This window comes from Stegostoma tigrinum, chromosome 6 (genome assembly GCF_030684315.1).
Source record: "Stegostoma tigrinum isolate sSteTig4 chromosome 6, sSteTig4.hap1, whole genome shotgun sequence".
NCBI classification, from domain to species: domain Eukaryota; kingdom Metazoa; phylum Chordata; class Chondrichthyes; order Orectolobiformes; family Stegostomatidae; genus Stegostoma; species Stegostoma tigrinum.
Genome location: NC_081359.1, coordinates 86,055,674 through 86,083,160, shown reverse-complemented (window position 1 = coordinate 86,083,160; position 27,487 = coordinate 86,055,674). Strand labels below are relative to the sequence as shown.

The 27,487-nt window shown below is 42.9% G+C and overlaps 1 protein-coding gene and 1 long non-coding RNA gene across 3 annotated transcripts in view; one reads left to right on the top strand and one right to left on the bottom strand.

Moving 5' to 3' along the window:
* Positions 1 to 6,011, bottom strand: part of LOC125453712 (uncharacterized) — a 38,450-nt gene extending 32,439 nt beyond the window's left edge. The window contains exon 1 of the long non-coding RNA XR_007247826.2: positions 5,777 to 6,011. This is a non-coding gene — a long non-coding RNA (uncharacterized LOC125453712). The remainder of the gene's footprint in view (positions 1 to 5,776) is intronic.
* The window catches only part of LOC125453711 (short transient receptor potential channel 4-like), a 101,970-nt gene continuing 80,046 nt past the window's right edge, over positions 5,564 to 27,487 (top strand). Inside the window, exon 1 of one of the 2 annotated variants that reach the window (XM_048533619.2) lies at positions 5,564 to 6,186. The gene's annotated coding sequence lies outside the window, so the exon portion shown is untranslated. Of the gene's footprint in view, positions 6,187 to 16,188; positions 16,253 to 27,487 lie in introns of those variants that run through there. The other variant, XM_048533621.2, reaches the window with a different exon arrangement.

Here is a 27,487-nt window from a genome sequence, read left to right as displayed (position 1 = left end):
AATCAGACCTTGCCTTTCCAAATACATGTAAATCCTGTCCCTCAGAAACCCCTCCAACAAATTACCCACCACTGATATCAAGCTCACCTGTCTATAGCTCCCTGGCTTTTCCTTACCACCTTTCTTACATAATAACGGCACCTTAGCTATCCTCCGGTCTTCCGGCACCATACCGACAGTTGTTGATGGTACAAATATGGACTGTTTTCAAGATATCACTATTTATTTCTCCAAGTTCTTTAGCTCCCATATCCTCCTCCACAGTATAACTGACACAAAGTACTCGATCAGTATCTCACCCATCTTCTGTGTGTTCCACATCTTGACCACAACCCATCTCATTTCAATCCACAAGGTTTTGTGAAATTCACCCACCTCTCCAAAGATCATGATGAAAAACCCCATAAATCAAACCATAAAGCGGTCCCTTCATCAGCACAACATGCAACACTGTCCAGTCTACTGTACTGTTCATAATACAACTAATTGTCATGACACAATACAGGAAAGAAACTACTTAGTCAATTGTACCTGTTCTGGCTCTGAGCTAGGAACTATCAAACTAGTGTCATTCACCTTCTCTTTCCCCATAGCCCTGTAATTTGATTTACTTTGGCAATTTAACCAATTCCCTTTTGAATATTTCTATTGAATCTGTTCTAACCGTCTTTCAGACAAGTGCAGGTTATTGACATGTAGCAAAAAGATTAGTAGTCCTAATACTGGTCACTGGTGAATGCCACAACTCCCTCAAGTATGAAAAGTAACTATTTTTTTGCTTCCTCTTCTTTAAGAATTTTGTATGCATGCTGTCAAAGTTCCTTTAATCCAATAGGGTTTAACATTACTAACAAGCCCACTAGGTGGTACTTGGCAAACATCTTCTGAAAGTTCACATGCGTGATATTAACCTCACTACACTGATCAACCCTCTCTGCAGCATCGCTAAAAATGAATCGTACAGTAAAGAGTTAATACTCAAGTATGTATATAGTCAGCTTTCTTCAGTAGTGACATGAAAGATCACATGGTAACTGACTCTGAAAGAAATGATTCTGTGTACAGTTTCAAGTTAAGCTTATGGTGTAAACTGTTAGCAGCATGAACACCTAAGAATTAGCAGCATTTCTAGATCCTTACCAAGGATCAAAGTTCCGAGACTCATCATCATACTAACAGATGGTGACAGACAGCAAGCTAACCAGCAGCAGGAGAAAGGCAGCCAGGACAGCATTGATAGAAAAACCAACAACAACAGGTCAGAGCAATGGGAAGATGAAGAAAAACCTCTGTGACTGGAAAGCAACCATAAGCAGAGTGATGGCAAACATAGGGCACCACAGGAGACAACTCGAGTAAAGAGAAGCGATGGAAAAAACTTTCAAGCATGTGGAATGCCCAAATCAAACTGTGAGGTGAAAACACTGGTGTAAATGGTGAGTCAAGTATCGGAATGCTTTGGGAGTGGTGGCTAAACCATACAGATCCTTCTCTGCATAAATGCTGCTGACTGCAGGGGGCATTTTTAAGAGGCAGTGTATAAGCAAATAAACTATCACCTATGAAGATATTATGGTTCTTCTGGTGCTTATTTTAGTCTTTGAAAAACTAATTATAGAAAGGGTGCAAGTTCACAAATACCTACTAAACCTGGGAGAGAGTATAGATTCTTCATCAATGTCCTGTATCAATTAGTGGATAATTGAGAATGTGGAATCTGATGAAGAATTGCATCATGGTTTGAATCTGTTTTGGATTTTTATAGTCAAGGGAACATTTGAGGTGAGTAAAAGTGGTGCAATTAGCAAGGCTGGCAGGTGAGAGAAAACAGAAGTGTTGCTATGTGCGACAACAGACAGGCTTTGTGCAGAAAACTAGTTGAGACAGTATTGTGAACCTAAATTGAGCCCAGGAAATCTAAGAAGAAATGTTGATGACCATTATGCTATATTCCTGCTGTGGCAGGGAACCTCCTTTGGAGTAAACACTGTACTGCCGGAGTGTCATTCCAACAAGAGGAAAGGACATTTAAAACTGTTTGTCACAGCAAAGACAGTTAACTGCAAAACCAATAAGAAAACCCACCAGAACAAGGAATGTTCAAGACTGAACAGCCTAAACCCAGTTAAATAAAACTTTTGAGAGAAATAACTGGATATGAGGGAAATGATTCAACAATTGAAATAAAAGTAAATAGGTATGAAGCAAACTTCAAGATAGACAGTTAAGCAGGTGTATCAGTACTCTTAGACATAGGAAAATGGCAAAAATAAGACCTACTCCAGCCATTCACTATTCAACTACAAAGGCCTGGAGGTATTCTATGTGAAGTAAAAAGGCAGCTGATTACAACAAACGACCAAGAATTACAAAGCAGGAGAAAACAAAACTGATTCAGAGCAGAATTTCTGAAATACTGAAATCTAAACAAACCTAGCAGTTCATGATGAGATCAGATGCTAAACCAATGTACTTATTCACTCCAAGGAAAGTTCCACAACAAATTATTAAAGAAGATAAAGTATGAAATCGAGGCAATGTTTCATTTAGGAAATGATTTCACCAGTGACAAAGCCAAACTTTGGTGTTCTGTTATGGTGCAGCTATCAATATGAAACAGGTCACATGAATTCACGTAGACCTGCTAAAACTAAACAAATAGTGGAGAGGAAGATCCACCCTATGGTGCCAATTGTTGAGGTCTGGTGAAGCCAGCAAAAAATTACAATCTTCACTAAACTTGAAATTCATGGATCGAGAAAGAAGCACCTGCAGCTATACTGTCATGCAAAAACACATGTTCAGATTACATTTTAGATTTGAGGTAAAGAGAACATAAACAATTGATAACATTGCTCATTGCCAGTGAACTGGTGAAAATGTATGTGGAAGTGCAGCAATTTCACTTATGTTTAATGAAGGGCAATACTACAATCCAGTATACCCAAGGAGAGAACACTACGGCGAACACATTACCAGGTATTCCTGCTGAACAAGCAATTCATGGAGACAAAAATGTTATCAAGAAGTTGTGTTCTATATTTCTTTAAATAAACTAACAGAAATGAAAAGAAATTCAGAAATCTCAAACAGATGAGAGGTTATTGCAAATTTGTCTGTACAGCATTGATGAATGGCCACAATATATTCTAAACAATCACATTTTCAAACAATATTTGGAACAGTGAAGACATGTTAGTGACATAAATTGGTTGTTGATGTGAAATGAGAAATTAATCATTCTGAGTATCAGACTCAACATTCCTCAGAGGTTACACCAAGGTCACTTGGACATTATAAGTGTCAAAGATAGAACTCAAAATTCTTCATGATGGCCAGAAGTTTCAATTTAATTGCAAAAAAAAAGCATCACCTACACGATCCACCATCAAAACAGAATAAACTACTTATAGTTTCCTCACTTCCATCCAGGTTGTGGAAGTGCCTCGACATAAATCTTCTTGACCTATGGGAAAAATATTCCTCATCATTATCAACTATTACTCAAGATGCATTGAGGTCAAACATTTGCTTGGACTTACTTTGGAAGCTGTTATTAACTTCCTCGATGATTTTTTAAAATGCATGGCATTCCAGGTATAGTTATTCCAGACAATGACCTATAGTTTGCCAATTAATGTCTCAATAACTTTGCAGAATGCAATAGATTTGTGCAATATAACAAGACTACCTAGATACCCACAGGTTAATGGAGAGGTTAAAGTGGAGTAAGGACAATCAAAGCCCTGTTGAAGAAAAATTAAGATTTTAATTTATCATCTTGCTCTATAAAACACAGTCACAAAAACTCTTTCTCGGCAAAAGACCACAATTTCAACTGACTGCTGTTCCCCACACCTTCAAACCAAATAGTACGGCAACAGCTAGAGAGCCGGTTCAAGGAAGGGAAGTGGTATATTCGACAAATCAAACAGAAACTACAAATGACATCTTAGAGTCCAGACATTACAGTATGCACAGATCCAGGTTCAGAATCATGAAGGCTTAATCCTGGAAATGAAAATTCTGTCGTAGAGGTCATATCTCATAGAAATGGTCAGTGTAAGGAGAAATAGAGAAGCAAAGCTTTCACAAGACAAAGACCCTCAATGTAATGAACCAGCTATCCAGAAGCCCAGAAAGACAACCTGATTAAGAGATGACATTCTCTAATGACTCAAGTAACTGAGTTACTGAATCCAAGTAAAAAGTTGGAGAAAAGAATATCCTCAAATTTCATTGAGAGAGCTGGGAACAAGGTGAGAGAGATTGGTGAAATCATCACAGCACTTAGAACTGTGAGCCTGTGAGCAAGACTTTTGATGTGTGGGAAAGTTGGACTAAGGGCAGATATTAAAAATATAATTTATCTAGAAAGTGAGAGACTTGGGGAGATTCAGGGGAAATGGCAAATATTCTAATAGGTAAACAGTAAGTCTACATCAGGAGAGATGCATGGTATCAATTGGACTCTGCAGAGAGAGGCGGAGAGCCTCAATAGTGTAACTAGTTAGCAGGTATTTGGTGAAAAACCTTACCAACCCAGTCTCTCTAGATCCTTACCCAGGGCACAACCTCTCACCATGATAACAAATTAGTCAACACAACATTGAATATGAGAGATAATGGAAACTGCAGATGGTGGAGAATCCAAGATAACAAAGTGTGGAGCTGGATGAACACAGAAGGCCAAGCAGCATCTTTGGGGCACAAAAGCTGACGATTCGGGCCTAAACCCAAGCTTTTCTGATTGAATATCAGCACAGGTTTGTAGAAGACATTTGTTAGTCACTAAGTTTCTCAAATACCCCTCTGAGAGTTCCCGGCTGCCAAGGTTAGAGTGAGGAGCCTGTAGTTGGTGGTGGATCTTTCTGCCCTTTTTTGGATATTAACACACGCATTGCCCCATGACATATGTTTTCCCCAAAGTGGCATTCCAGGATTTATTTTGGAAGAAAGTCTTCCATCCAATGTTGTGTTGTCAGACTGAGGGGGGGGGGGGGTAGAGAGAGAGAGAAGCAGTGGGGAGGAGGACCTTCAGTGGAGAGAGGGGACAGATTGAAGTGGTGGAGAGAGGTTTGGGGAAGGTTCCTCAGTGAAGAGAGGAGACAGACAGATGCGGTGGGGAGGGGCTTGGGGAAGGTACCCCTGTAGAGAGAAAGGTCGGAGAGAAGCAGTAGGAAGGGGGTTGGGGATGGTCCCTCAGTGGAGGCAGGGGGCAGAGAGAAGCAGAGGGGATGGGATTAGGGAAGGTCCCTCAGTGGAGAGAGGGGATGGAGAGAAGCAGTGGGAAGGGGGAGAGGGATGGGGAAGGTCCCTCAGTGGAGAGAGGGGACGGAGAGAAGCAGTGGGAAGGGGGAGAGGGATGGGGAAGGTCCCTCAGTGGAGAGAGGGGACGGAGAGAAGCAGTGGGAAGGGGGAGAGGGTTGGGGACGGTCCCTCAGTGGAGAGCGGGGGCAGAGAGAAGCAGTGGGAAGGGGGAGAGGGTTGGGGACGGTCCCTCAGTGGAGAGCGGGGGCAGAGAGAAGCAGTAGAGCGAGTTCCCCCTGGTCTTACCGCCGGTGGTGTCAGTACACGTGCGCAGTGCCGGAGCTGGAGGGCGGGAAGAGAGGGAGCTCGCTGTCAGCCGGGCCGGGCACCCAGACAAGAGACAACTGCTGATTCACCTCACAACCAAATAACACCCCCAGCTTCCCCGAGCCGACTGAACAGTGAAGGCAGCTCGAGGCTTCGAGGAGGGCTTTTTTAAACGCCTGCGTTTGTGTTTTTATTTTACCTTTTTTTCTTCTTCAACATCCTCATTCTATGTGTCTTCCCTCCTCCTCTGGCGAAAGTACAAATGAAGAAATTCTTACTTTGTGCGTCGCTTCGTTGGGTTTGGAATTACAAAACGCGACGATATTGTTGAAATAATTGAACTACCCGACACACTGGTGAAAATGTGGTCACGTCGTTTCGCGGGGAGCGGGTTAGCACCTGAAGCGAGACCTCCCTATTTACAATAAAGGAGTTACTGGGGGGTGGGGGGGGGATGTTTCAAGGCAGGGAAAAAAGAGCCGGCCACTAAAGTGTGTTTTACGCCTCTTCCTGAAGATATTCGATTATCAGGATGTGAAACACTGAATACTGTTTAAAAAGAAATATCTGTGGACACAAACATAACACGATGCGGCTTTAGAATACCAAGTAAGTGGTTATCCTCAGGTTGTTGTTTCTGCAGAAGGGCTGCATGGAAATTGTTCGATTTTGTCACCATCTTCGCACACTTCAGTGATTTTTTTCCCCCCTCTAATGCATGTGCCCCGCAGAGATCCGAGTTGTGCGAAATTGGGGGTTGGAGGCTTTGGAAGGAGAGAGAGAGAATTTCCATTGCATCTGATGCTTATGTTGAATTTCGTATTTCATCTCCCCCACCCCCAATAGTTCATCCTTACATATCGGCCTTTAGTTGATTATAGATCCCAGTTATTCCGCCAAAGGGTTAGTTTATTGGAATAATAAATGCCCATTGACTTTGTGTCGACATTTCACATACGATTAAACTATTATATCGGTGCGTCAGTGTCTGCTACAGCTATATTGTCGGTGAAGTGCGCCGCCGGTGGACATTGTCGTATCCCGTTCTCAATATTTACCTTTTTTGCCTGCGCTGTGATCATGCTAAATTTGGGGATTCCGCTCGGTATGTTCAATGACTGAATCAAATAAAAGCGAATGCATGCATTATTTATTATTCAGTCCATTAAAATAGAATGACTGTGTCAAATCATGTCCATTTATGAATCAGTTCAGAAAGTTATGAATCAACAGAGGAAACTATAGGGAGCATTGTGTTTTGAATTGTTTTGTTTTATAATATAACGGGATAGACATGGCTTTTAAAATCAAGGAATAACTTTTAAATGGGTGCTGCCTGTGTCAGATCAGGTAGAGGGTGTGAGGAAAGCGAACCTGTGTTGAAGTTAACTTTGTTACCAGCCGGGTTCTTGCTAATTCGTTGTTGTGTATCTGTTCCCTAAACAATATCTACATGGGTCTTCCAAGAAACATTTTGCAGAGCCTCACCCCAATAACTGACTTGCACAGAGCAAATTCATTATCTGGTTCAGAACAGACCCGGTTTACTCAGGAACTGGACAGGGCTATCGTCCACAGCAAAGAAAATATTCCAAATTTCTTATTCTTTTCAAAAAAAACACAATGTAATGAATTGCATTACATGTACAAGGAGGCGGGGCGGAGGAAAGTGATGGTGGGAACGAAATGCACCAATCTTTTGGATATTTCCCTTTAGCAAACACTGAATCGTGAAGACCGTACGGTACCACTTAAAGGTATCATTCCTGAACCTGGTTAGGTAGGATTTCAGAAACAACAAAAAAGAAATCGCTGTAAAAACTCAGAGGGTCTGGCAGCTTCTGTGGAGAGAAATCAGAGCTTGCGTTTCGGATCGAGTGACGCTTCTTCAGAACTGAAGAACTCTGATTTCTCTCCACAGACGCTACCAGGCCGGCTGAATCTTTCGGCAATTGCTGTTTTCGTTTCTGATTTCCAGCATCCACGGTACTTTCGGTTTTTGTTTAGCGGGATTCAACTGACCATTGGACATGAAATAATAACAGACGTGTGCTGTATTTTAACGCTTGTTTTTTTTTATCGAAAATTGAAGAATTTTGATAGTTAGCCTGTTGCCGATTCAGGCGAAAATCCATTTTAGAGCCTCCAGTCTCAATTTCCAGAGAAAGGCCAATGCAAATCAGTTTAAGTGGCGATGGATGCAATAGTGTGAACGTTATTTACTGCAAAATGATAATGGGTGAACATTTTTGAGGGACCTGTTAACCGATTTTAACCTGCGTAATAGTGACGAAAAGTTCAATTTTCGAAGGCGAGTTGATAGCATTTGAATTCCCCTAAAAGCGTTAAGCATTTGTTTCCTGATGTCAATCTTTGTAATGTTTGGCTTGCTGCGTGCTGCAGCACTGGGACTTATACAAATCATTTTCCACAATTTCAGTGGTTTCCCAATAATCGCACGGAATATTTGGAATTAGCGCTGAATGTTACGGATGTCTGCACGTAGCATGAAGGTTGCCCTAATTCTGAGACCCTCGAGAATTTTAGAATGTTAGAATTTCAGATGTGGATCCGCCAATAACTCCGGTTCTGCCATACAACTCTGTTTCCATTAAAGCATGTGCTATCACGAAAGTAGGTACAGCATCTTTCTAATATCCCTCACCTTTCATGATAACTCAAAGTTCGTTAAGCAGGCATGAGGGGGCCATTCGTAATTAGTTGTTAACGAGTTTGTAAATACAATGGTTAATGTGTATCTGACCATAATTACTCAGCACGCTTTACTGTATTTTAATGTATCTTTTCCTAATTTATCGAGGGAATTAGTGCCATCCATTATAGATAAAATTTGGTACGGGAGGCATGCGTTCAATCGAAAACTGAATTTGAACACTTGCAGTACCAGTTCTAACCGTAGGTAGCGCTGTAATGGGGTGTTCTCAACGTTACAATTGTTACACCAGAAGTCGGACGCTCAGAACGATATGTGAAATTACATGCTCCACGGATACCTGGAATAATTCCGTCTGACCACTCCTTCAAAATGATGTCAGATTTTTTCCCGATCTTTTTATTTCTGGTAACTGAGATTAACATTTTACAAATGTGTAAAAATAGAGAATTCACGATGGCATTTGCTCTACCCACTGGGTCGTTGTTATGCCACCTCACGTTCACACAAGTGCTTTTAAAATCTTCAGTCTCTCCTAAAAGTCGTTATGTAGACTTGGGTAATTGTGTCTAGTGATGACTCTGGGTTAAGTTTGGATTGTGGTATCTGAGCATGTGGTTGTGACTATTTGGCTGAATATAGCAACACCACTGTCCTCCTTTGTCTGTTTTATTTTCCATTTGGGGTCACCACAATGCCAGTTGATCAACCTCCCATGTCATCTTCTGTCAGACAGCCATTTTTCTATCTTTCCTGCTTTGTCTACCGTCTTCTCTCTCATCTGGCCTTCAACTTCCTTCTCCTTCCTGGCAGTCCAATTTCCATTACTCATCTTGCCACATTTCTCTTCTTTCTTTCTCTCTCTCTCATCACAACAGATGAATGTACAATTCCACTGTCTTCCATAGATACTGTTTTTGTTTCAGTGAACCTTGATTAACCAAAGAAGTGAAGGATAGTATCAAATTGAAAGAAAATCGTACAATGTGGCAAAGAGTAGAGGATTGTGAATGTTTTAAAAACCAATGGAGCATGACCAAAAATAACAGGGGAATAATAAACTTTGACGGTAAACTAGCAACGTCATTGACCTTTTTAAGTATGACAAAAAGGAAGAGGTAGATCAAATTGAATTTAGGAACCAAAGAGAATGAGGTGGGGAAATAACAGTAGGCAACCAGGATGTGACAGAGGAGTAAATACGTTGCGGCAGCCTTCATTATGGAAGACACTAGCATCCCAAAAATACGAAATAATTGTGGGCCAAAATGCGGGTGGGTGTGTGGGGAGAGGGAGTAAATACAATAATTCTCAATAGAGAGAAAGTACTAGAGTTATGGTTGAGGTATACTGATTTTTACTCAGTGAAAGAATCAAGGGCAATGGGGAAAAGGTAGGAAAGTGGAGTTGAGGGTAATCAAATCAGCCATGTTCTTATTGAATTGAGGAGCACACATGATGGACTGAATGGTAGACATGTACTCCTGTGTTTTATGGTCTTGCAGAAATGAATGGGATTAATGGCTAATAAGCTACCTGAACTTGATGGGTTGCACTTTATGAAATAAAAGGAAGTAAACACAGGTAGCGGATGCACGGGTAGTAATCTTTTATGAATCCTTGGATTCTGAAAATATCCTGGAGAATTGGAAAATGCCCAATGTAAAACCTTTATTCAAAAAAGAGGAAAGGAAGGGAATACGTTTTGTGTATGTTCCTTACACTGTTGAAAAATGTAGGTATAACAATCAGGGAGAAGAACTGTGATGTAATCAGAATCTTCTGTCTGTATGTTACTTTTAGTCGTCTGCTGATTTCAAAGTAGATAAATCACCAGGGCCATGTGAAATGCATCCCGGCGTGAAGAAATGTGAAGAAATAACAGAGGCACTAGCAATAATTTTCTCACATATCTTTTTTTTCAAAAAGAGTGCTTTGTATTTGTTTGTGAAAGAGAAAACAAATGCTCTAGGAAGGATGTTGTTAAACTTGAAAGGGTGCAAAAATGGCCGACAAGGATGTTGCTAAGATTGGAGGGTTTGAGCTAGAGGGAGAGGCTGAATAGGCTGGGGCATTTTTCTCCTGGAGCGTAGGAGGCTGAGACGTGAATGCCCATGAGGGGATGGAGAGGAGACTTAGCATATTACTTCCACAGATGAGGGAATTTTAGCTACAAGCTAAGACTGGAGAAGCTAGTGTTATTCCCTTGGAGGGACAGATAATATTGAAGATGGGTGGCTGCAGAAGAGAAGAAAGTGGACATGCTTGGAGATTCGGCAAAGAAGTGGCAGTGGCAGAAGGTATACAAAGTTGGAAAGTATGAAGTTATGCAATTTGGTAGGAATCATTGAGTTGCAGACTATTTTCTAAATGCGGAAAGGCTTCAAAAATCTGAAACACAAACGGAATTAGGAATCCAAGTTCAGGATTCTTCTCAAGTTATTATGCTGTTTCACTTGGCTGTTAGAAAGTTGAATGCAATGCGAGCATTCATTTTGGGAAGGCTAGAATACAAGAACAGGGATGTACTGCGAAGGCTGTATAAGGCTCTAGTCAACAAAGTGTGAAGCTGGATGAACACAGTAGATGCTCTCTGATGAAGGATCTAGGCCTGAAACGTCAGCTTTTGCACTCCTGAGATGCTGCTTGGCCTGTTGTGTTCATCCAGCTTCAGTTCACCTGGGCCATCTCCAGCACATCCCTCACCTTCCTGGACCTCTCAGTCTCCATCTCAGGCAACCAGCTTGTAACTGATGTCCATTTCAAGCCCACCGACTCCCACAGCTACCTAGAATACACCTCCTCCCACCCACCCTCCTGCAAAAATTCCATCCCCTATTCCCAATTCCTCCGCCTCCGCCGCATCTACTCCCACGATGAGGGATTCCACTCCTGCACATCCCAGATGTCCAAGTTCTTCAAGGACCGCAACTTTCCCCACACAGTGGTCGAGAACGCCCTTGACCACGTCTCCCGCATTTCCCGCAACACATCCCTCACACCGCACCCCCGCCACAACCGCCCAAAGAAGATCCCCCTCGTTCTCACACAGCACCCCAGCAATCTCCGGATACAACGCATCATCCTCCGACACTTCCACCATCTACAATCCGACCCCACAACCCAAGACATTTTTCCATCCCCACCCTTGTCTGCTTTCCGGAGAGACCACTCTCTCCGTGACTCCCTTGTTCGCTCCACACTGCCCTGCAACCCCACCACACCCGGCACCTTCCCCTGCAACCGCAGGAAATGCTACACTTGTCCCCACACCTCCTCCCTCACCCCTATCCCAGGCCCCAAGATGACTTTCTATATTAAGCAGAGGTTCACCTGCATATCTGCCAATGTGGTATACTGCATCCATTGTACCTGGTGTGGCTGCCTCTACATTGAGGAAACCAAGCAGAGGCTTGGGGACCGCTTTGCAGAACACCTCCGCTTGGTTTGCAATAAACAACTGCACCTCCCAGTCACAAACCATTTCCACTCGCCCTCCCATTCTTTAGATGTCATGTCCATCATGGGCCTCCTGCAGTGCCACAATGATGCCACCCAAAGGTTGCAGGAACAGCAACTCATATTCCGCTTGGGAACCCTGCAGCCCAATGGTATCAATGTGGACTTCACCAGCTTCAAAATCTCTCCTTCCCCCACCGCATCCCAAAACCAGCCCAGTTCGTTCCTTCCCCCCACTGCACCACACAACCAGCCCAGGTCTTCCCCTCCACCCACTGCATCCCAAAACCAGTCCAACCTGTCTCTGCCTCCCTAACTTGTTCTTCCTCTCACCCATCCCTTCCTCCCACCCCAAGCCGCAACTCCATCTCCTACCTACTAACCTCATCCCACCTTCTTGACCTGTCCGTCTTCCCTGGACTGACCTATCCCCTCCCCAACTCCCCACCTATACTCTCCTCTCCACCTATCTTATTTTCTCTCCATCTTCAGTCCCCCTCCCCCTCTCTCCCTATTTATTCCAGAACCCTCATCCCATCCCCCTCTCTGATGAAGGGTCTAGGCCCAAAACGTCAGCTTTTGTGCTCCTGAGATGCTGCTGGGCCTGCTGTGTTCATCCAGCCTCACATTTTATTATCACACTTTGTTATCTTGGATTCTCCAGTATCTGCAGTTCCCATTATCTCTAAGGCTTTAGTCAGTCTGCATTTGGAACATTGTGAGCAGTTTTGGGCCCCCGATCTAAGAAAGTATGTGCTGGCTCTGGAGGGGTTCCAGAGGAGATTTACAAGAATGATCTAGGAATGAAGGCCTTGTCATAAAATGAGCAATTGAGGATTCTGGGTGGAATTTGGAAGGGTGAAGAGGAATCTTGTTTTGAAACCGCTGATAAATGTATATTAGATTTTGACGGATTTTGATAAAATAGACAAAGAAAAGTTGTTCCCATTTCAGATGCCAAAAGCAATGATTGGGAGACACACTTGACGTTTTGAGCAAAAGCTACATGGAACAGTCAGGGAAAGAGCCTTTTTATGCTGTGGATTATAATGACCTGGAAGTATCAACGACTTGGAACTCTCTGTCCATGTCAATGTGGAACCATAAATAATTGATTTCAGAATAAAATTGGGTAGGCAGTCAAGATTTGACTGCAGTATTGTGTCAAAATCAAAGGAAATAAACTTGCAGGACTGCTGGGACAGCGTGGGGAAATGGGCCTAATTTTATTTTACTGCAGAGAAATGACATGAAATCAATGGGACAAATAGTGACTATCTGTATCATAATGACCCTCTTGAAGGAATTTGAGCTCTTGCTCCCATCCCTGATGGAAAATTTGATGGTAGGGAAGTTTTTTGTTAAATTAGGTGGGTAGGTGACTTGTGGAGACCTCATTGCCCGCTGATCGCCACTGAGCAAACCCATGGAAGAAAGCTCATGGACAGCATTCCTGCCACACTGTTTATTGAAACCCTTCAGTAGTTAATGAATGCCCACCTCAGGTCCTCAACCACTGCTGGTATTAACTCAACTTGAGTTAGGGACACAGTATCAGGAATGGCAATGTTTACTCTGAGGCACCCTCCTGGGATATTTTGCCAATCTCCTTCCCATGTCTATGCCTAACAATCCCCCTGCCACAATATACTTCTTCCATCATTTAGCTGTGACCAAACTCCATCGGGGGTGCATGTTTTACCAGCATTAGCCATTGCCTCATCGGTGGGGTTGCATTTCACATAGTTCTGAGTTTAGTCTCAGTTTTGCTTATAAAGACTGGAGCTGCAGACTGACAAATCTTTGGGACCAAGTGGGTTTCATCCCAGGGTCTTTAAAGAACTGTCTATTGAGATACTAGATGTATTGATGTTAGCTTTGCAAAATTGTGCACATTCAGGAAAGGTTTCATCAGACTTCAGTAGCAAATATAACCTCTACTCAAGAGTGGCAGTGGCAAAAAGCAAGAAACTTTCTGTCACTTACTTTAAAGTCTGTCGTGGCTGAAGTGTTAGAATCGATGATTAAGTTTATAGCTGGACGATTAATTAAAAATAACTCAAGATAAGAGCCAGCGTGGTTTCCTAAAAAGAAAATTATGTTTAATCAATTTATTAGACTGCTTTGAAGAAGTAACATGCACTGTGGATAAAGGAGGCCCAGTAGATGTACTGTATTTGGATGTTCAGAGGCAATTGATAAAGTGGCACATCAATGGTTATTGCACAAAATAAAAGCAAATAGTACAGAGTAAATGTATTCACTTGCATCGAAGATTAGCTGACTTGCAGAAAACAGGCAGTGTGCATAAATGAGTCCATGTCCAATTGGCAGGATGTGCTGAATGGAGTCTCATAGATGTTTGTGTTGAGGCCTTAACTTTTTAAAATTTGCATGAATGACTTGTAAGAAGGGAAAAAAGACATAGTAACTAATTTTATAGATGATACAAAGGTGCGTAAGAAAGTATGCTGTGAAAAAGACATAGAGTTTGCATATAGATATTGATAGTTTGAGTGGGTCACCGAAAACGTGGCAGAATATAATGTGGGAAAATATGAGCTTGTTCGCTTTGCGAGGAAGAATGAAAAAGCAGAGTATTATTTAAGTACAGAATGATTGTAGAATTTGAAGATGCAGAATAGTTTAGCTGTTACGGTGCATGAGACTCAAAACGTTGGTTATACAAGGTGAAACCATATCCCAAATACTGTATACAGTTTTTGTCTCCTTATTTAAGGAAGAATGTGATGCTTTGAACGTGGTTCAGTGGAAGTTTACTTGATTGATCGATACCTTATATGAGTGTTTTGCTCTGAGGATAGGTTAGACAGACTGGGCTTTGGATCATTAAAGAGTAGTTGGTTGAAGTTTGTAGGATCCTGAAAGGTCTTGTCAAGATGATTGTGGATTGGATGTTTTCTCCAAGGATAAGCCCAGAACTAGGGAAAATTGTTCTAAATTTGGTGATTTTGATATAGAGACAAGGGGATTCTTTTTCTCTTAGAGAGCCGCGTGACTTTGGAACTCTGCCTTAAAAGGCAGTGGAAGCTGGGTCATTTAATATTTTTAAAGAAGAGGTCAATTGATTCCCTTAGACAAAAATCTAAGATTATCTTGGTAGCTGAGAATGTAGAAGTTGAAACACAAACAATTTAGCCATAATCTTATTGAGTGGTGGAGTAGGCTCAAGGGGCTGAATGGCCTACTTCTGCTCTTAAGTCATGTGTAAATTCATAAATAGGTTGGAGGTGAATGGGTGAAGGACACAATGCTTGAGCATTGGTATAATTGGTATAATTTGTATGGAGCCCTTCCCAATAAGCAGTTTTGTTTTAGAATATAATTAATATAAAGGAACTTCCTCAAATAACCCTGTGAGCTATGACCTCAATTTTAGATTTTACAAGGCTGACAAGCGCATAATAAGTCTGCCAAGATTCAATTTTACTGCAAATCCACTTCAGAGAATTCTTTTTGCTGTTTTCAGTTTCTATAACAGTTTGAAACTTTTGTTTAATTTCTGTAAAATCCCATTGACCTTTAAGATGCCAAGTACACAGTACAATGGAGATAATGTCGATGGTAAACCTTACAGCTTCCAATTTGCAGTGAACGAGTTTAATGGAGCAGTTGTGTTGTTCCTGCTCTTATGGCGGAAGCTGGTACTGCTTCTATGTCTCCCAGAAGCAGCAACAACAACTTCAGGAGACACTTCCAATTAAGGTAACCCTGCTGCTGCTTCACTGAATACTTGTAGTCTGGGGGAGGCTGGGACAGAGGCTGTAGAAACATTGCGTTGTGATGGGAAAATCATTGCAAATGTGCCGCATGTTTTGATTTCATTTTCTGTTTTAACACTTACTGTCAAACTGCAGACTTTATTTTGGCTGGGAGAAAGGAATTGCAGAGACCAAAGCTGTTATTTTTTTTCCCAAGTTCAGGCAATTCTGTGGTATAGAGAAGAGACACATGGACAATCTCTCCTTTTTAAAAAAAAATATTTTCGGATAATGCTTGGTGTATCACTTTTAAATTAATTTATAGGATATGGGCACCCTGGCCAGGGCAATATTTGTTGCCCACTCCTAACTGCCTTTGAGAAGGTAGAAGAAATTCATCTTCTTGAACCACTGTGGTCTGTGTAGTTAGCTAGGAAGGAAGTTGCAGGATTTCAGCCTACTGATAGCAAAGGATCAAAAATTGTTGTTAAGAGTCAGGATAATATGTGGCATGAAGGGCCATTTATTGTGCTAGTATTCCTGTGCATTTATTGCCCTTGGTCTTGAAGGCTACAGGTTTGCAAAGTGCTGTCGAAAAAGCCTGGGTGAATACTGCAGTGTGTCATACATTTGGAACCCCTGCTACCACTGTGTCATTGATTGAGGTTTGATGTGGTGCCAGTCAAGCATGTTCCTCTGCCCTGGATGGCGTCAAGGCTCTTGAATGTTCAAGGGGGACTCATCCAGAAAGGTGGGGATTATTCCATCACATTCTTGACTTGTGCCCTGCCAAGTTGGACACACTTTACTGAGACAGGAGGTAAGTTTTTCACTGCAGAACTCATAGCCTCTGATCTGCTCTTGTAGCCATACTATTTAAATAGCCAGTGATAATGGGAACTGCAGATGCTGGAGAATCCAAGATAATAAAGTGTGAGGATGGATGAACACAGCAGGCCCAGCAGCATCTCAGGAGCACAAAAGCTGACGTTTCAGGCCTAGACCCTTCATCAGAGAGGGGGATGGGGTGAGGGTTCTGGAATAAATAGGGAGAGAGGGGGAGGCGGACCGAAGATGGAGAGAAAAGAAGATAGGTGGAGAGGAGAGTATAGGTGGGGAGGTAGGGAGGGGATAGGTCAGTCCAGGGAAGACGGACAGGTCAAGGAGGTGGGATGAGGTTAGTAGGTAGGAGATGGAGGTGCGGCTTGGGGTGGGAGGAAGGGATGGGTGAGAGGAAGAACAGGTTAGGGAAGCAGAGACAGGTTGGACTGGTTTTGGGATGCAGTGGGTGGAGGGGAAGAGCTGGGCTGGTTGTGTGGTGCAGTGTGGGGAGGGGACGAACTGGGCTGGTTTTGGGATGCGGTGGGGGAAGGAGAGATTTTGAAGCTGGTGAAGTCCACATTGATACCATTGGGCTGCAGGGATCCCAAACGGAATATGAGTTGCTGTTCCTGCAACCTTCGGGTGGCATCATTATGGCACTGCAGGAGGCCCATGGTGGACATGTCATCTAAAGAATGGGAGGGCGAGTGGAAATGGTTTGCGACTGGGAGATGCAGTTGTTTATTGCGAACTGAACGGAGGTGATCTGCAAAGCGGCCCCCAAGCCTCTGCTTGGTTTCCCCAATGTAGAGGAAGCCACACCGGGTACAATGGATGCAGTATACCACATTGGCAGATGTGCAGGTGAACCTCTGCTTAATATGGAACGTCATTTAGGGGCCTGGGATAGGGGTGAGGGAGGAGGTGTGGGGGCATGTGTAGCATTTCCTGCAGTTGCAGGGGAAGGTGCCGGGTGTGGTGGGGTTGGAGGGCAGTGTGGAGCAAACAAGGGAGTCACGGAGAGAGTGGTGTCTCCGAAAAGTAGACAAGGGTGGGGATGGAAAAATGTCTTGGGTGGTGGGGTCGGATTGTAGATGGCGGAAGTGTCGGAGGATGATGCGTTGTATCCGGAGGTTGGTGGGGTGGTGTGTGAGAATGAGGGGGATCCTCTTTGGGCGGTTGTGGCGGGGGCGCGGTGTGAGGCATGTGTTGCGGGAGACGCGGTCAAGGGCGTTCTCGACCACTGTGTGGGGAAAGTTGCAGTCCTTGAAGAACTTGGACATCTGGGATGTGCGAGAGTGGAATGCCTCATCGTGGGAGCAGATGCGGCCGAGGCGGAGGAATTGGGAGTAGGGGATGGAATTTTTGCAGGAGGATGGGTGGGAGGAGGTGTATTCTAGGTAGCGGTGGGAGTCGTTGGGCTTGAAATGGACATCAGTTACAAGCTGGTTGCCTGAGATGGAGACTGAGAGGTCCAGGAAGGTGAGGGATGTGCTGGAGATGGCCCAGGTGAACTGAAGGTTGGGGTGGAAGGTGTCGGTGAAGTGGATGAACTGTTCGAGCTCCTCTGGGGAGCAAGAGGCAACGCCGATACAGTCATCAATGTAACGGTGGAAGAGGTGGAGTTGAGGGCCTGTATAGCTGTGGAAGAGGGACTGTTCCACGTAACCTACAAAGAGGCAGGCATAGCTGGGGCCCATGCGGGTGCCCATGGCCACCTCCTTTGTTGTAGGAAGTGGGAGGAATCGAAAGTGAAGTTGTTGAGGGTGAGGACGAGTTCGGCTAGGTGGATGAGGGTTTTGGTGGAGTGGGACTGGTCGGGCCTGCAGGACAAGAGGAAGCGGAGGGCCTTGAGGCCATCTGCATGCGGAATTCAGGTGTATAGGGACTGGACGTCCATGGTGAAAATGAGGTGTTGGGGGCCAGGGAATGGGAAGCCCTGGAGGAGGTGGAGGGCGTGGGTGGTGTCACGGACGTAGGTAGGGAGTTCCTGGACCAAAGGGGAGAAAATGGAGTCCAGATAGGTGGAGATGATTTCGGTGGGGCTCCAGATAGGTGGGGATGAGTTCGGTGGGGCTTCCAGATAGGTGGAGATGAGTTCGGTGGGGCCTCCTCCCTCACCCCTATCCCAGGCCCCACAATGACTTTCCATATTAAGCAGAGGTTCACCTGCACATCTGCCAATGTGGTATACTGCATCCATTGTACCCGGTGTGGCTTCCTCTACATTGGGGAAACCAAGCGGAGGCTTGGGGACCGCTTTGCAGAACACCTCCGCTCGGTTCGCAATAAACAACTGCACCTCCCAGTCGCAAACCATTTCCACTCCCCCTCTCATTCTTTAGATGACATGTCCATCATGGGCCTCCTGCAGTGCCACAATGATGCCACCCGAAGGTTGCAGGAACAGCAACTCATATTCCGCTTGGGAACCCTGCAGCCTAATGGTATCAATGTGGACTTCATCAGCTTCAAAATCTCCCCTTACCCCACCGCATCCCAAAACCAGCCCAGTTCGTCTCCTCCCCACACTGCACCACACAACCAGCCCAGCTCTTCCCCTCCACCCATTGCATCCCAAAACCAGTCCAACCTGTCTCTGCTTCCCTAACTTGTTCTTCCTCTCACCCATCCCTTCCTCCCACCCCAAGCCGCACCTCCATCTCCTACGTACTAACGTCATCCCACCTCCTTGACCTGTCCGTCTTCCCTGGACTGACCTATCCCCTCCCGACCTCCCCACCTATACTCTCCTCTCCACCTATCTTCTTTTCTCTCCATCTTCGGTCCGCCTCCCCCTCTCTCCCTATTTATTCCAGAACCCTCACCCCATCCCCCTCTCTGATGAAGGGTCCTGGCCCGAAACGTCAGCTTTTGTGGTCCTGAGATGCTGCTGGACCTGCTGTGTTCATCCAGCCTCACATTTTACTATTTAAATAGCCAGTCCAGTTCAGATTCTGGTCAATGGTGTCATTCAGCTAATGATACTAAATGTCAAGGGAAGATGTTTGAATTTCCTTTTGACGGAAATGTTGTTGCCAGGTCTTGGATGGTGGGAATGTAGCATGCAAATAATCAACTGAATCCAGGGTGTTACTTTTAGCCTTGTCTTGCTGCCTACTATCTGAGGAGCTGTGAATAGAGTTGAGCATTACAAAATCATGAATAAACACGTCCACTTCTGATTTTATGCAGTTGGGGGAAGGGGTGTGGAATTCATTAATTAACTAACTTAAGAAAATTGGGCTCAGCTTACTACCCTGCAATATGTCCTGTGACTGAGATGTTTGATTCCCAATAACTACATTTTTCTCCCTTTTGAGATAGGTCTGACTCCAATTCTGAAGAATTCTCCCTGATTCTCATTGGGTTCTTTTATCACTATGGTTCCTTAAAACTGAAATAACTCTACAGAGGCTGGTATCCCATCACCAACCATCCTTTGCTTGAACATGGAGAGAGCAGTTGACAGTGATCCAACTCTCCCAGAGCCAACTCGCAGAGAAAACAGAACCTCTGACACTCCTCTTTATATCTGTCAGCCAGGGCTCCCTGACTGGGGATGTTAATCTGGGTTTCAGTCAGGGAACTAATATTCTATGAAGTCCACCTGGCTGACCTCATTACAATCACTACGTCCCTGTCCCTCTGACTCTGAGGACATTGGCTGGTTCTTATTTTTTGTTGCTCCTCCTGGCACATTTTAGTACCAGGTCAGTTTTCTCCAACTCTGCATCTAACACAGGCAGCATATAATACATAGTAGCTTGCCTCATGTGCCTGGAGTGTCATGGAAGAAATTCATTCTCTTCTTAAAGTAAGAAGTGTGTCAGGGCAGTGACATTTGCTAAGTCCATCTCAGATTCTGAAGTACCTTCAGCTCTTGATGAAGGGGAGAACCCACGAGTTCCGAAACAGTCAGATTGGCAGTTGAGGAGCTGGGCGTGATTTTTTTCTGCTGTACCATTTGTAAGTTTGCAGCTTTTGTATCTGTCCACGTGCTTATTCAGGACCATTGCACCTACCCAAACTTTATACGTCAGTGGACCTGACCTCGCGTTGACCATTCTTCCTACCCATGCAGGCCCATTCCCATGGTTCTTACATCAAATGTCATGCCGTGAAGTAAACTATCTCTCTCGCATGCCAGAGTGTTTTGTCTGGCATTGATCATCATGATGCCATTTCACACCACCCCCAACAGTTGATATGAAGGTGCCAGGAGGCCGGGTTATATATGAACTTTCTGTAATAGTTCATCAGTTCAAGGAAAGAATGGAGTACCAGTACTGAAGTGGGACTCAGGGCACCTTTTATCACCCTCTCTTTATCTTCCAATAGGCGTAAACCAATCTTGTCGACTCTACAACTCTATTAGGTCACTTGGGGTGCCTGGAACACAGAATTTTCCTTTCTAAGGTGTACATCTGCCTGGGAAAAATGTCAAAGGACTATGTCCAAGTTCTCTAAGTGCTCCTTATTGTTGTTTCCTGTCAGTAGCACGTCATCTAGATAAACGGTGACCTTGGTTAAAGCTTGTGAAATGTTTTTATCATCCGTTGAAAATTCGCATAGGCTGATGATACCTGAAATGTTGGCCTCATATATTGGTACAAACTTTTATGGCTATTAATTGTGGCATATCTGGGAATCCTCATCTAACTGCAATTAAAAGTACGCATGCCTCATGTCTAGCTTCATGGAGGACAGCACCCGCCACTGCCAGTTTAGTGTATAAATCCTCTATGCAAGGGACTGGTTATTTATCCACAGTGACAAGCGGTTTACTGAGATAACAAAATGTGGAGCTGAATGAACACAGCAGGCCAAGTGGTTTACTGTTCATTTAAAGTCTCCACAAAGGCGAACCGCCCCATCAGGCTTCACAGTCTGTATGACCAGTGCTGCCCACTGCGCAGACTGTACTAGTTTGATGATTCCTTTGCTTTCCAGCCTCCTGATTTCTGCCTCTACTCTGGCATGTAAGGCAAATGGCACTGGGCAGCTCTTGCACATAGAATTGCTTCCTGGTCAGTGTGTAAGGTGGCTTTAGCTCCTTTGATAATCCCGAGAATATTCCTGAAAATCTTCCAGGAATTTAATTAGGACTTCACTAAGGCAGCCGTTTTCTGATAGAAAAATGTTGAGCCATCAAGGTGAACCTTTCTCAACCAATTTCACCCCATCAAGCTTGAACCCAAACTCTTTACGACAATTATTGGTAACTTGAACAAACTCCTTCTCATGAGCGACTGGAACCAAAGCTGTACCCTTAATTTGTAAAGATTCCCTGGTATAGGTTCTCAGTCTAACCAAAGTCTCATGCAAACGTAAGTGTTGGAGTCTAGACCGAATTTTGTTAAAGACTGGTTCTGCAATCACTGAAGTGGCCGCACTGGCATCGACATTCATTAGCACTGGGTGACCATTTAACCAAATGTCAATTTGATTGGTTCTGATTTGGGTGTTGCTAAGCAACTTAACTGTTCCAAGCCACATGTAGATGGACTTTCCAAGATATGCAGTCTCCTGGAAACCGGCCTACGAGTTCTCTTACTCCACTTGGTGCGACACTTTTGTTGTCTTGAGTTGGCGTATTGGTAGCAATTGTAATGGCTTGCTGGCCCAAGTCCGGAAAAAGACATTTTAACTGTTTAGCTGAGACTTGGCTTTCTTTACTTGGGGGATGAGGGGTGGTTTTGCTATGGGCCAACATAGAGACCCTCTTTCAGGATATGTATTGAATGAATCTATGCAATTGCCTTCACTCAAGTGGTGTTAAGCTCAGTCCGACTGGCAAGTGTCTCCACTTCCATTGGAATACCCTGTAACTCATACACTCCACTTGCTGCATTTTCCAATGTGAAAGCCAGTTGTAGTGTCTGTTTGAAGTCCAGTTGGGCTTCACCTAGTTAGGTGCATTTGCACGTTTACATCATTAATCTAGCATACTAAATGATATCTCAGCATCTCATTAAGGGTTAAACCGAAGCCACATGCCTCTACCATTCAGCTTAATTTAGTCAAAAATCCCAATACAGATTCTCCTTCTTCTGAAGTTGTTGAGTAAAACCGATGGCATATCAGAATTAGAGGAGGCTTAGGGTCATAATATTCCTTAACTAAACCATCAACTCTTGAAAGGTTTTAGTAACTGGTGCCTCAGGAAAAATTAGACTCCTAATAACTAGAAATGCAGTGGGTCCACAAGCTGACAGAGGACTTATTCGTTTTTCATCTGCCCTAATGTCATTTGCCCAGTCAAAAACAATGCATTATTTCCACATATTGGGCCCAGTATTCGACAACAGGATCAAACGAGTCACGCTTCCCAAATAATGGCATGATGCCAGTAATGTTTGCCCTAACTTGAAGATGATGATTGTGAACAAATTTCTTCAGGAGCATGCTTTTCTTTTGTCACCACTGAAATAACTCCACACAGGCTGGTGTCCCCACCAGTCACATGTGGAGAGAGCCCTTGACACTGATCCAGCTTCCTCAGAGACAGCTTTCTGAGAAAACAGAACCTCTGACGCATGTATTTGTCAGCTCGGGCTCCCTGATTGGACCAGATTAGCAGCTCCAATCGGGGAACTCCTATGATGTGCACCTAGCTGACCTTGTTACACTACTAAAATGTCTGGCTCTTGATTTTAGTTTAATCTTTGTCCTAGGCTCGCTGACTGACAACTGAATACCTTGAAAATTTAAAGCAGAAAACCTTTTAACTTCGTAAATTTCAGCTTATACAATCCTAGTTGAAGCATGATGTCAACGGACTTATTTTAGTTCTTTCAATATATGGTGTATTATTCCAATAGCTTTATTCATTATTTTCTGTACTTGGCCATGACACTTTAATGATAAGACCATCTGACTTGGGAGCAGAAGTTAGGTCATTCAGCCCATCGAGCCTGCCTTGCCATTCAATCATGGCTGATAAGTTTCTCAACTCCATTCTCCCACTTTCTCCCCATAACCCTTGATTTACCCCTGACAGTCAGGAACCTATCTATCTCCATGTTAAGTATACTCAATGACCTGGTCTCCACAGCCTTCTGTGGCAGTAAATCACATAGATTCACCACTCTCTGGCTGAAGAAGCTTCTTCTTATCTCTGTTTTAAAAGGTCTTTCTTTTTACTATAAGACTGTGCTCTCAGACCCTAGTCTTTCCTACCAGTGGAAACATCTGCCCAAGACCCACTCTGTCCAGGCCATGCAGTATTCTCTAAGTTTCAATTAGATCCCCCCCTCATCCTTCTAAACTCCATCAAGTATAGACCCAGAGTCTTCAAATGTTCCTTGTATGTTAAGCTTTTCATTCCTGGGACCATTGTTGTGAACCTCCTCTGAACCCACTCCAGAACCAGTACATCTTTCCTGAGATATGAGGCCCAAAACTGCATGCAATACTCCAAATGTGGCCTGACTAGAGCCTTATCGAGCATCAGAAGTACAGCCCTGCTCTCACATTCAAATCCTCTCAAAATAAATGCCAAAGTTGTAGTTGCCTTCCTAACTACTGACTTAACCTGCACGTTTACCTTGAGAGAATGCTGGACTAGAACTCCCAAGTCTCTTTGCACATCTGACTTCTGAATTTTCTCCCCATTTAGAAAATAGTCCATATTCTTCTTACAAAGTGCACAACCTGACACTTTCCCACATTATACTCCTCCTGCCACTTCTTTGCCCACTCTTCTAATCTGTTCAAATCTTTCTGCAGACTCCCCACATCCTCAATACGATATGTCTTTCTACCTATCTTTGTGTCACCTGCAAACTTAGCCAGAATGCGCTCAGTTCCTTTATCTAGATCATGAATGTATAAAGTGAAAAGTTGAGGTTCCGACACTAACCCTTGTGGAACACCGTTTGTCATCGGCTGCCATCCTGAGAAAGACACTTCTTTCCCCACTGTCTGCTTTCTGCCAGAGAGCCAATCTCTTACCTATATGCACACATTCTAAGTCTTTTTTGGAGTTGAAATATTTCAAGATTTTCACCAATTTAAAGTAGTGCATCCTATTCTTTTTAGATTACTAGTAGATTCCCTCATACTTACGAACATTGAAATTCATTTGTCACATTTTTCCCCCTTCACTTAACCTATAAAATTTCTTGGTATTTTATGCCTTTCCTACAGTACTTTCAAGGTGACCGTTGGCACATTTTAGATGTGTTCCCCTCTGTCTAAACACCTAATTCATTAATAAATATGATTGATAGTTTTGACCTAACACAAATCCTTATAGAAAGCCACCAGTCACGTTGGTAGGTACCCTTCATAGCTCTTCTCTGTCTCGTGCTGCTTAGTTAATTCTCTCACCAGGTCAATTATTTTTCATCAGCTAACAATGAAGTTTGAGGAACTAACATGTTGATGAGTGAACTTTCTCAAATGCCTACCGTAAGTCTATATTACTAACATCATCTCTTCAGCAAAAATATGCTTTGCACTCTACTAATCTATGGTGGCTCTTTATGATTTGCTGAGCATGTGAGTGTTCAGTCATTTAATCTTTAGTTATGGCCTCCAATAATTTTCTGACAATTGATATTAGGTCACCTGATCTATAATGCCCCAGTTTCCCATTCACATTTTTCTTACTTAATGAAGTGACACATTTCCCACTGTTGCAACCTAAAGGAACTATTTCCGTATCAAGAGAACTCTAGAGATTATACTTACGCCATTTACACTGTTACCAGCTACTTCTTTTAAAAGTACTGGAATAAAATGAGCTCATCCTGGGAGTTCTGCATTTTTTGTGCCCATTTTTTCTTTATTAAAGATATTTTGTGTGCTTTAATTTTGGTGGATCTTCGTTCTCCAAGTCACTTTTTGTTCTCAGAATTTCCAGCATTTTCACTTTTACATCTCGCGTGAATATCAGCCCAAAATAATTATTCAGCATAACTGTTATTTCCTTACTTGCTGAAGACCACATTGCAATTAATGACAGTCTTATTCCTAATATAGTTGTGCAGTTTTTTATGTGTTGAGTTTTCATACTCCATTTTTGAAGCTCTCCTTATCTGTTTTGTCTCTTCTTTCCTTTCTTGTATATTTTATGGTTGCCAGGACTTCTGGTGTTTTTCTTTGCATTTTTATTTACGTATTCTTTTAGTTTTATGCTACATATTACCTCTTGTTGTTCATAGCTTTGTTCTTTGCAAGAGGAAATCTTGACTGTTATGAATACTAGCATCTTCTATTTTAACATAAACATAAACATAAAACTTCACTCTGGTTTTGCATTTTTACCCATTTAAGAGGTTCCCCATTTTACTGTGGTTAGTCTCTAATTCATCACATAGGAGTCAGCCTTAACTAAATCTAGAAACTTAGATGTTGCTCTAAATGGGAAATGACTTCAGAAATCTGAAGCACAAAGGGAATTAGGAATTATAATTCAGAATTCTCCTTAAGTTAGCATACAGAGTCAATTTACAGTTAAGTAGGCAAATACAATGTTAGCATTCATTTCATGAGGGCTAGAATACAAGAGTAGGGATGTCCTGCAGTGGTTGTATAAGGTTCTGATGAGACCACATTTGGAATATTATGAATAATATTGAGCCCTGTTTCTAATAGGGATGTGGTGGCCTTAGAATGTGGCCCAGAAGAGGTTTACAAGAATGATCTTGGGGTTGAAGAACTTGTTATATGAGGGGTGGTTGAAGACTCTGGGTCTGTACTCAGTGGACTTTAGAAGAATGAGGGGGGAATCTCATCAGAGCTATGAGAATACTAAGATGTCTGGAAAGAGTGGATATGGAGAAAATGTTTCCATTAGTAGGAGAGAGTAGGACCCGAGGGCACAGCCTCAGAGTGAAGGGATGACCCTTTAGAACAGAGATGAGGAGAAATTTCCTCAGTTGAGTGTGGTGAATCTGTGGAACTCTTTGTTGCAGAAGGTCATGATGGCCAAGTCTTTGAGTGTCTGTATGACAGAGATAGCTATGTTTTTGATTATTTAAGAGCTCAAGGGTTATGGGTAGAAGGCAGGAGAATAGGGTTGAGAAGCATAACAGCCATGTTCCAAATGGCCGTGCAGATTCATGGGTCGAATGGCGTAATTTTGCTCCAATGCCTTATTGTCTGTTTCAAGTTTCTCCTTTTTTAAACACTCTACCAAACTCAATCATGCTATGATCTCTATTTGATAACTTCTCACAAATATTTCGACTATTAAATACATTTGACTTGTTGCCCGTTACGAAATCTAATTTGACCTACTCCCTTGTTGGTACTTGGACATGCTCAAAAACTGCCTTTCTGAAATTCTGACCTGTGAGTGGGCTAAGACAGAAACAAAAAGAAAAGGAAAGGCAGAGAGAGAAACAACCACACAAAGTGAGCATAGGCAGATAAGAAAGACAGTATTTTTCCTGACTTGCCATGCATAATTCTAAGGTAGGTTTGCTAGTACCAGTTATTTATCAATTCCAATGTTAAATTGCATTTGTGAATCATCAGCCCAGTTAATTGTAAAACGTTGGCTCTTCTGATTCTAATTACACTGTTCCTCAATGTTGTCTGCCTCCTATTTTTGAATCACCTACATATGCATGTCCTTTTTTTCACGTATGTTTTGTATTTGTAATTGTTATATTTTGGTGTGTTTACTTAGTTTGGAGATGTTTGAGCAGGTGTAAATACAGATTGAATGCAGAAAAAATTAAACGAGTTATTAGCAAGCTTATTGTTATTTGTTATCCATTATTCACTTGACAAAAACTAATCATAACAGAGTCCCACAAAATCATACCTTGTTAAAAAGAGATGATGTGCCTGACATACATACATAATGATTGAATGTGTGGCCGGTGATAACAGGAAGCAGAGTTACACCAGCTGTGTTGTCACATCTTCAGTGAAATCAAATGATAAAAATAATAAAGGGAACAGGGCCTTTAATTGAAATCTTACCAACTGTTAAATCCTTTAATCCAAAGTATAGCTAGTAACTATTTATTGAAATAACTTTTGAAAGAATTACTTTGTTTTGACAGAGTTCCATATTTCCAAAACTGATAAGGAGCTGGTGGGGATTGAAAGAAACTTAATCTGTTGTTGCTTGCTCATTTTAGAAGTTGCTTCCTTCATTCCTGCTCTCAAAGCATAGAATGCATCTGTTCTTGTGCCATTTTAAAGATTAGAATCACTTCCCTTCTAAATCTGCACTCCTCCAGTGAAAACAAGTTCAGCACTGGATGTCTGT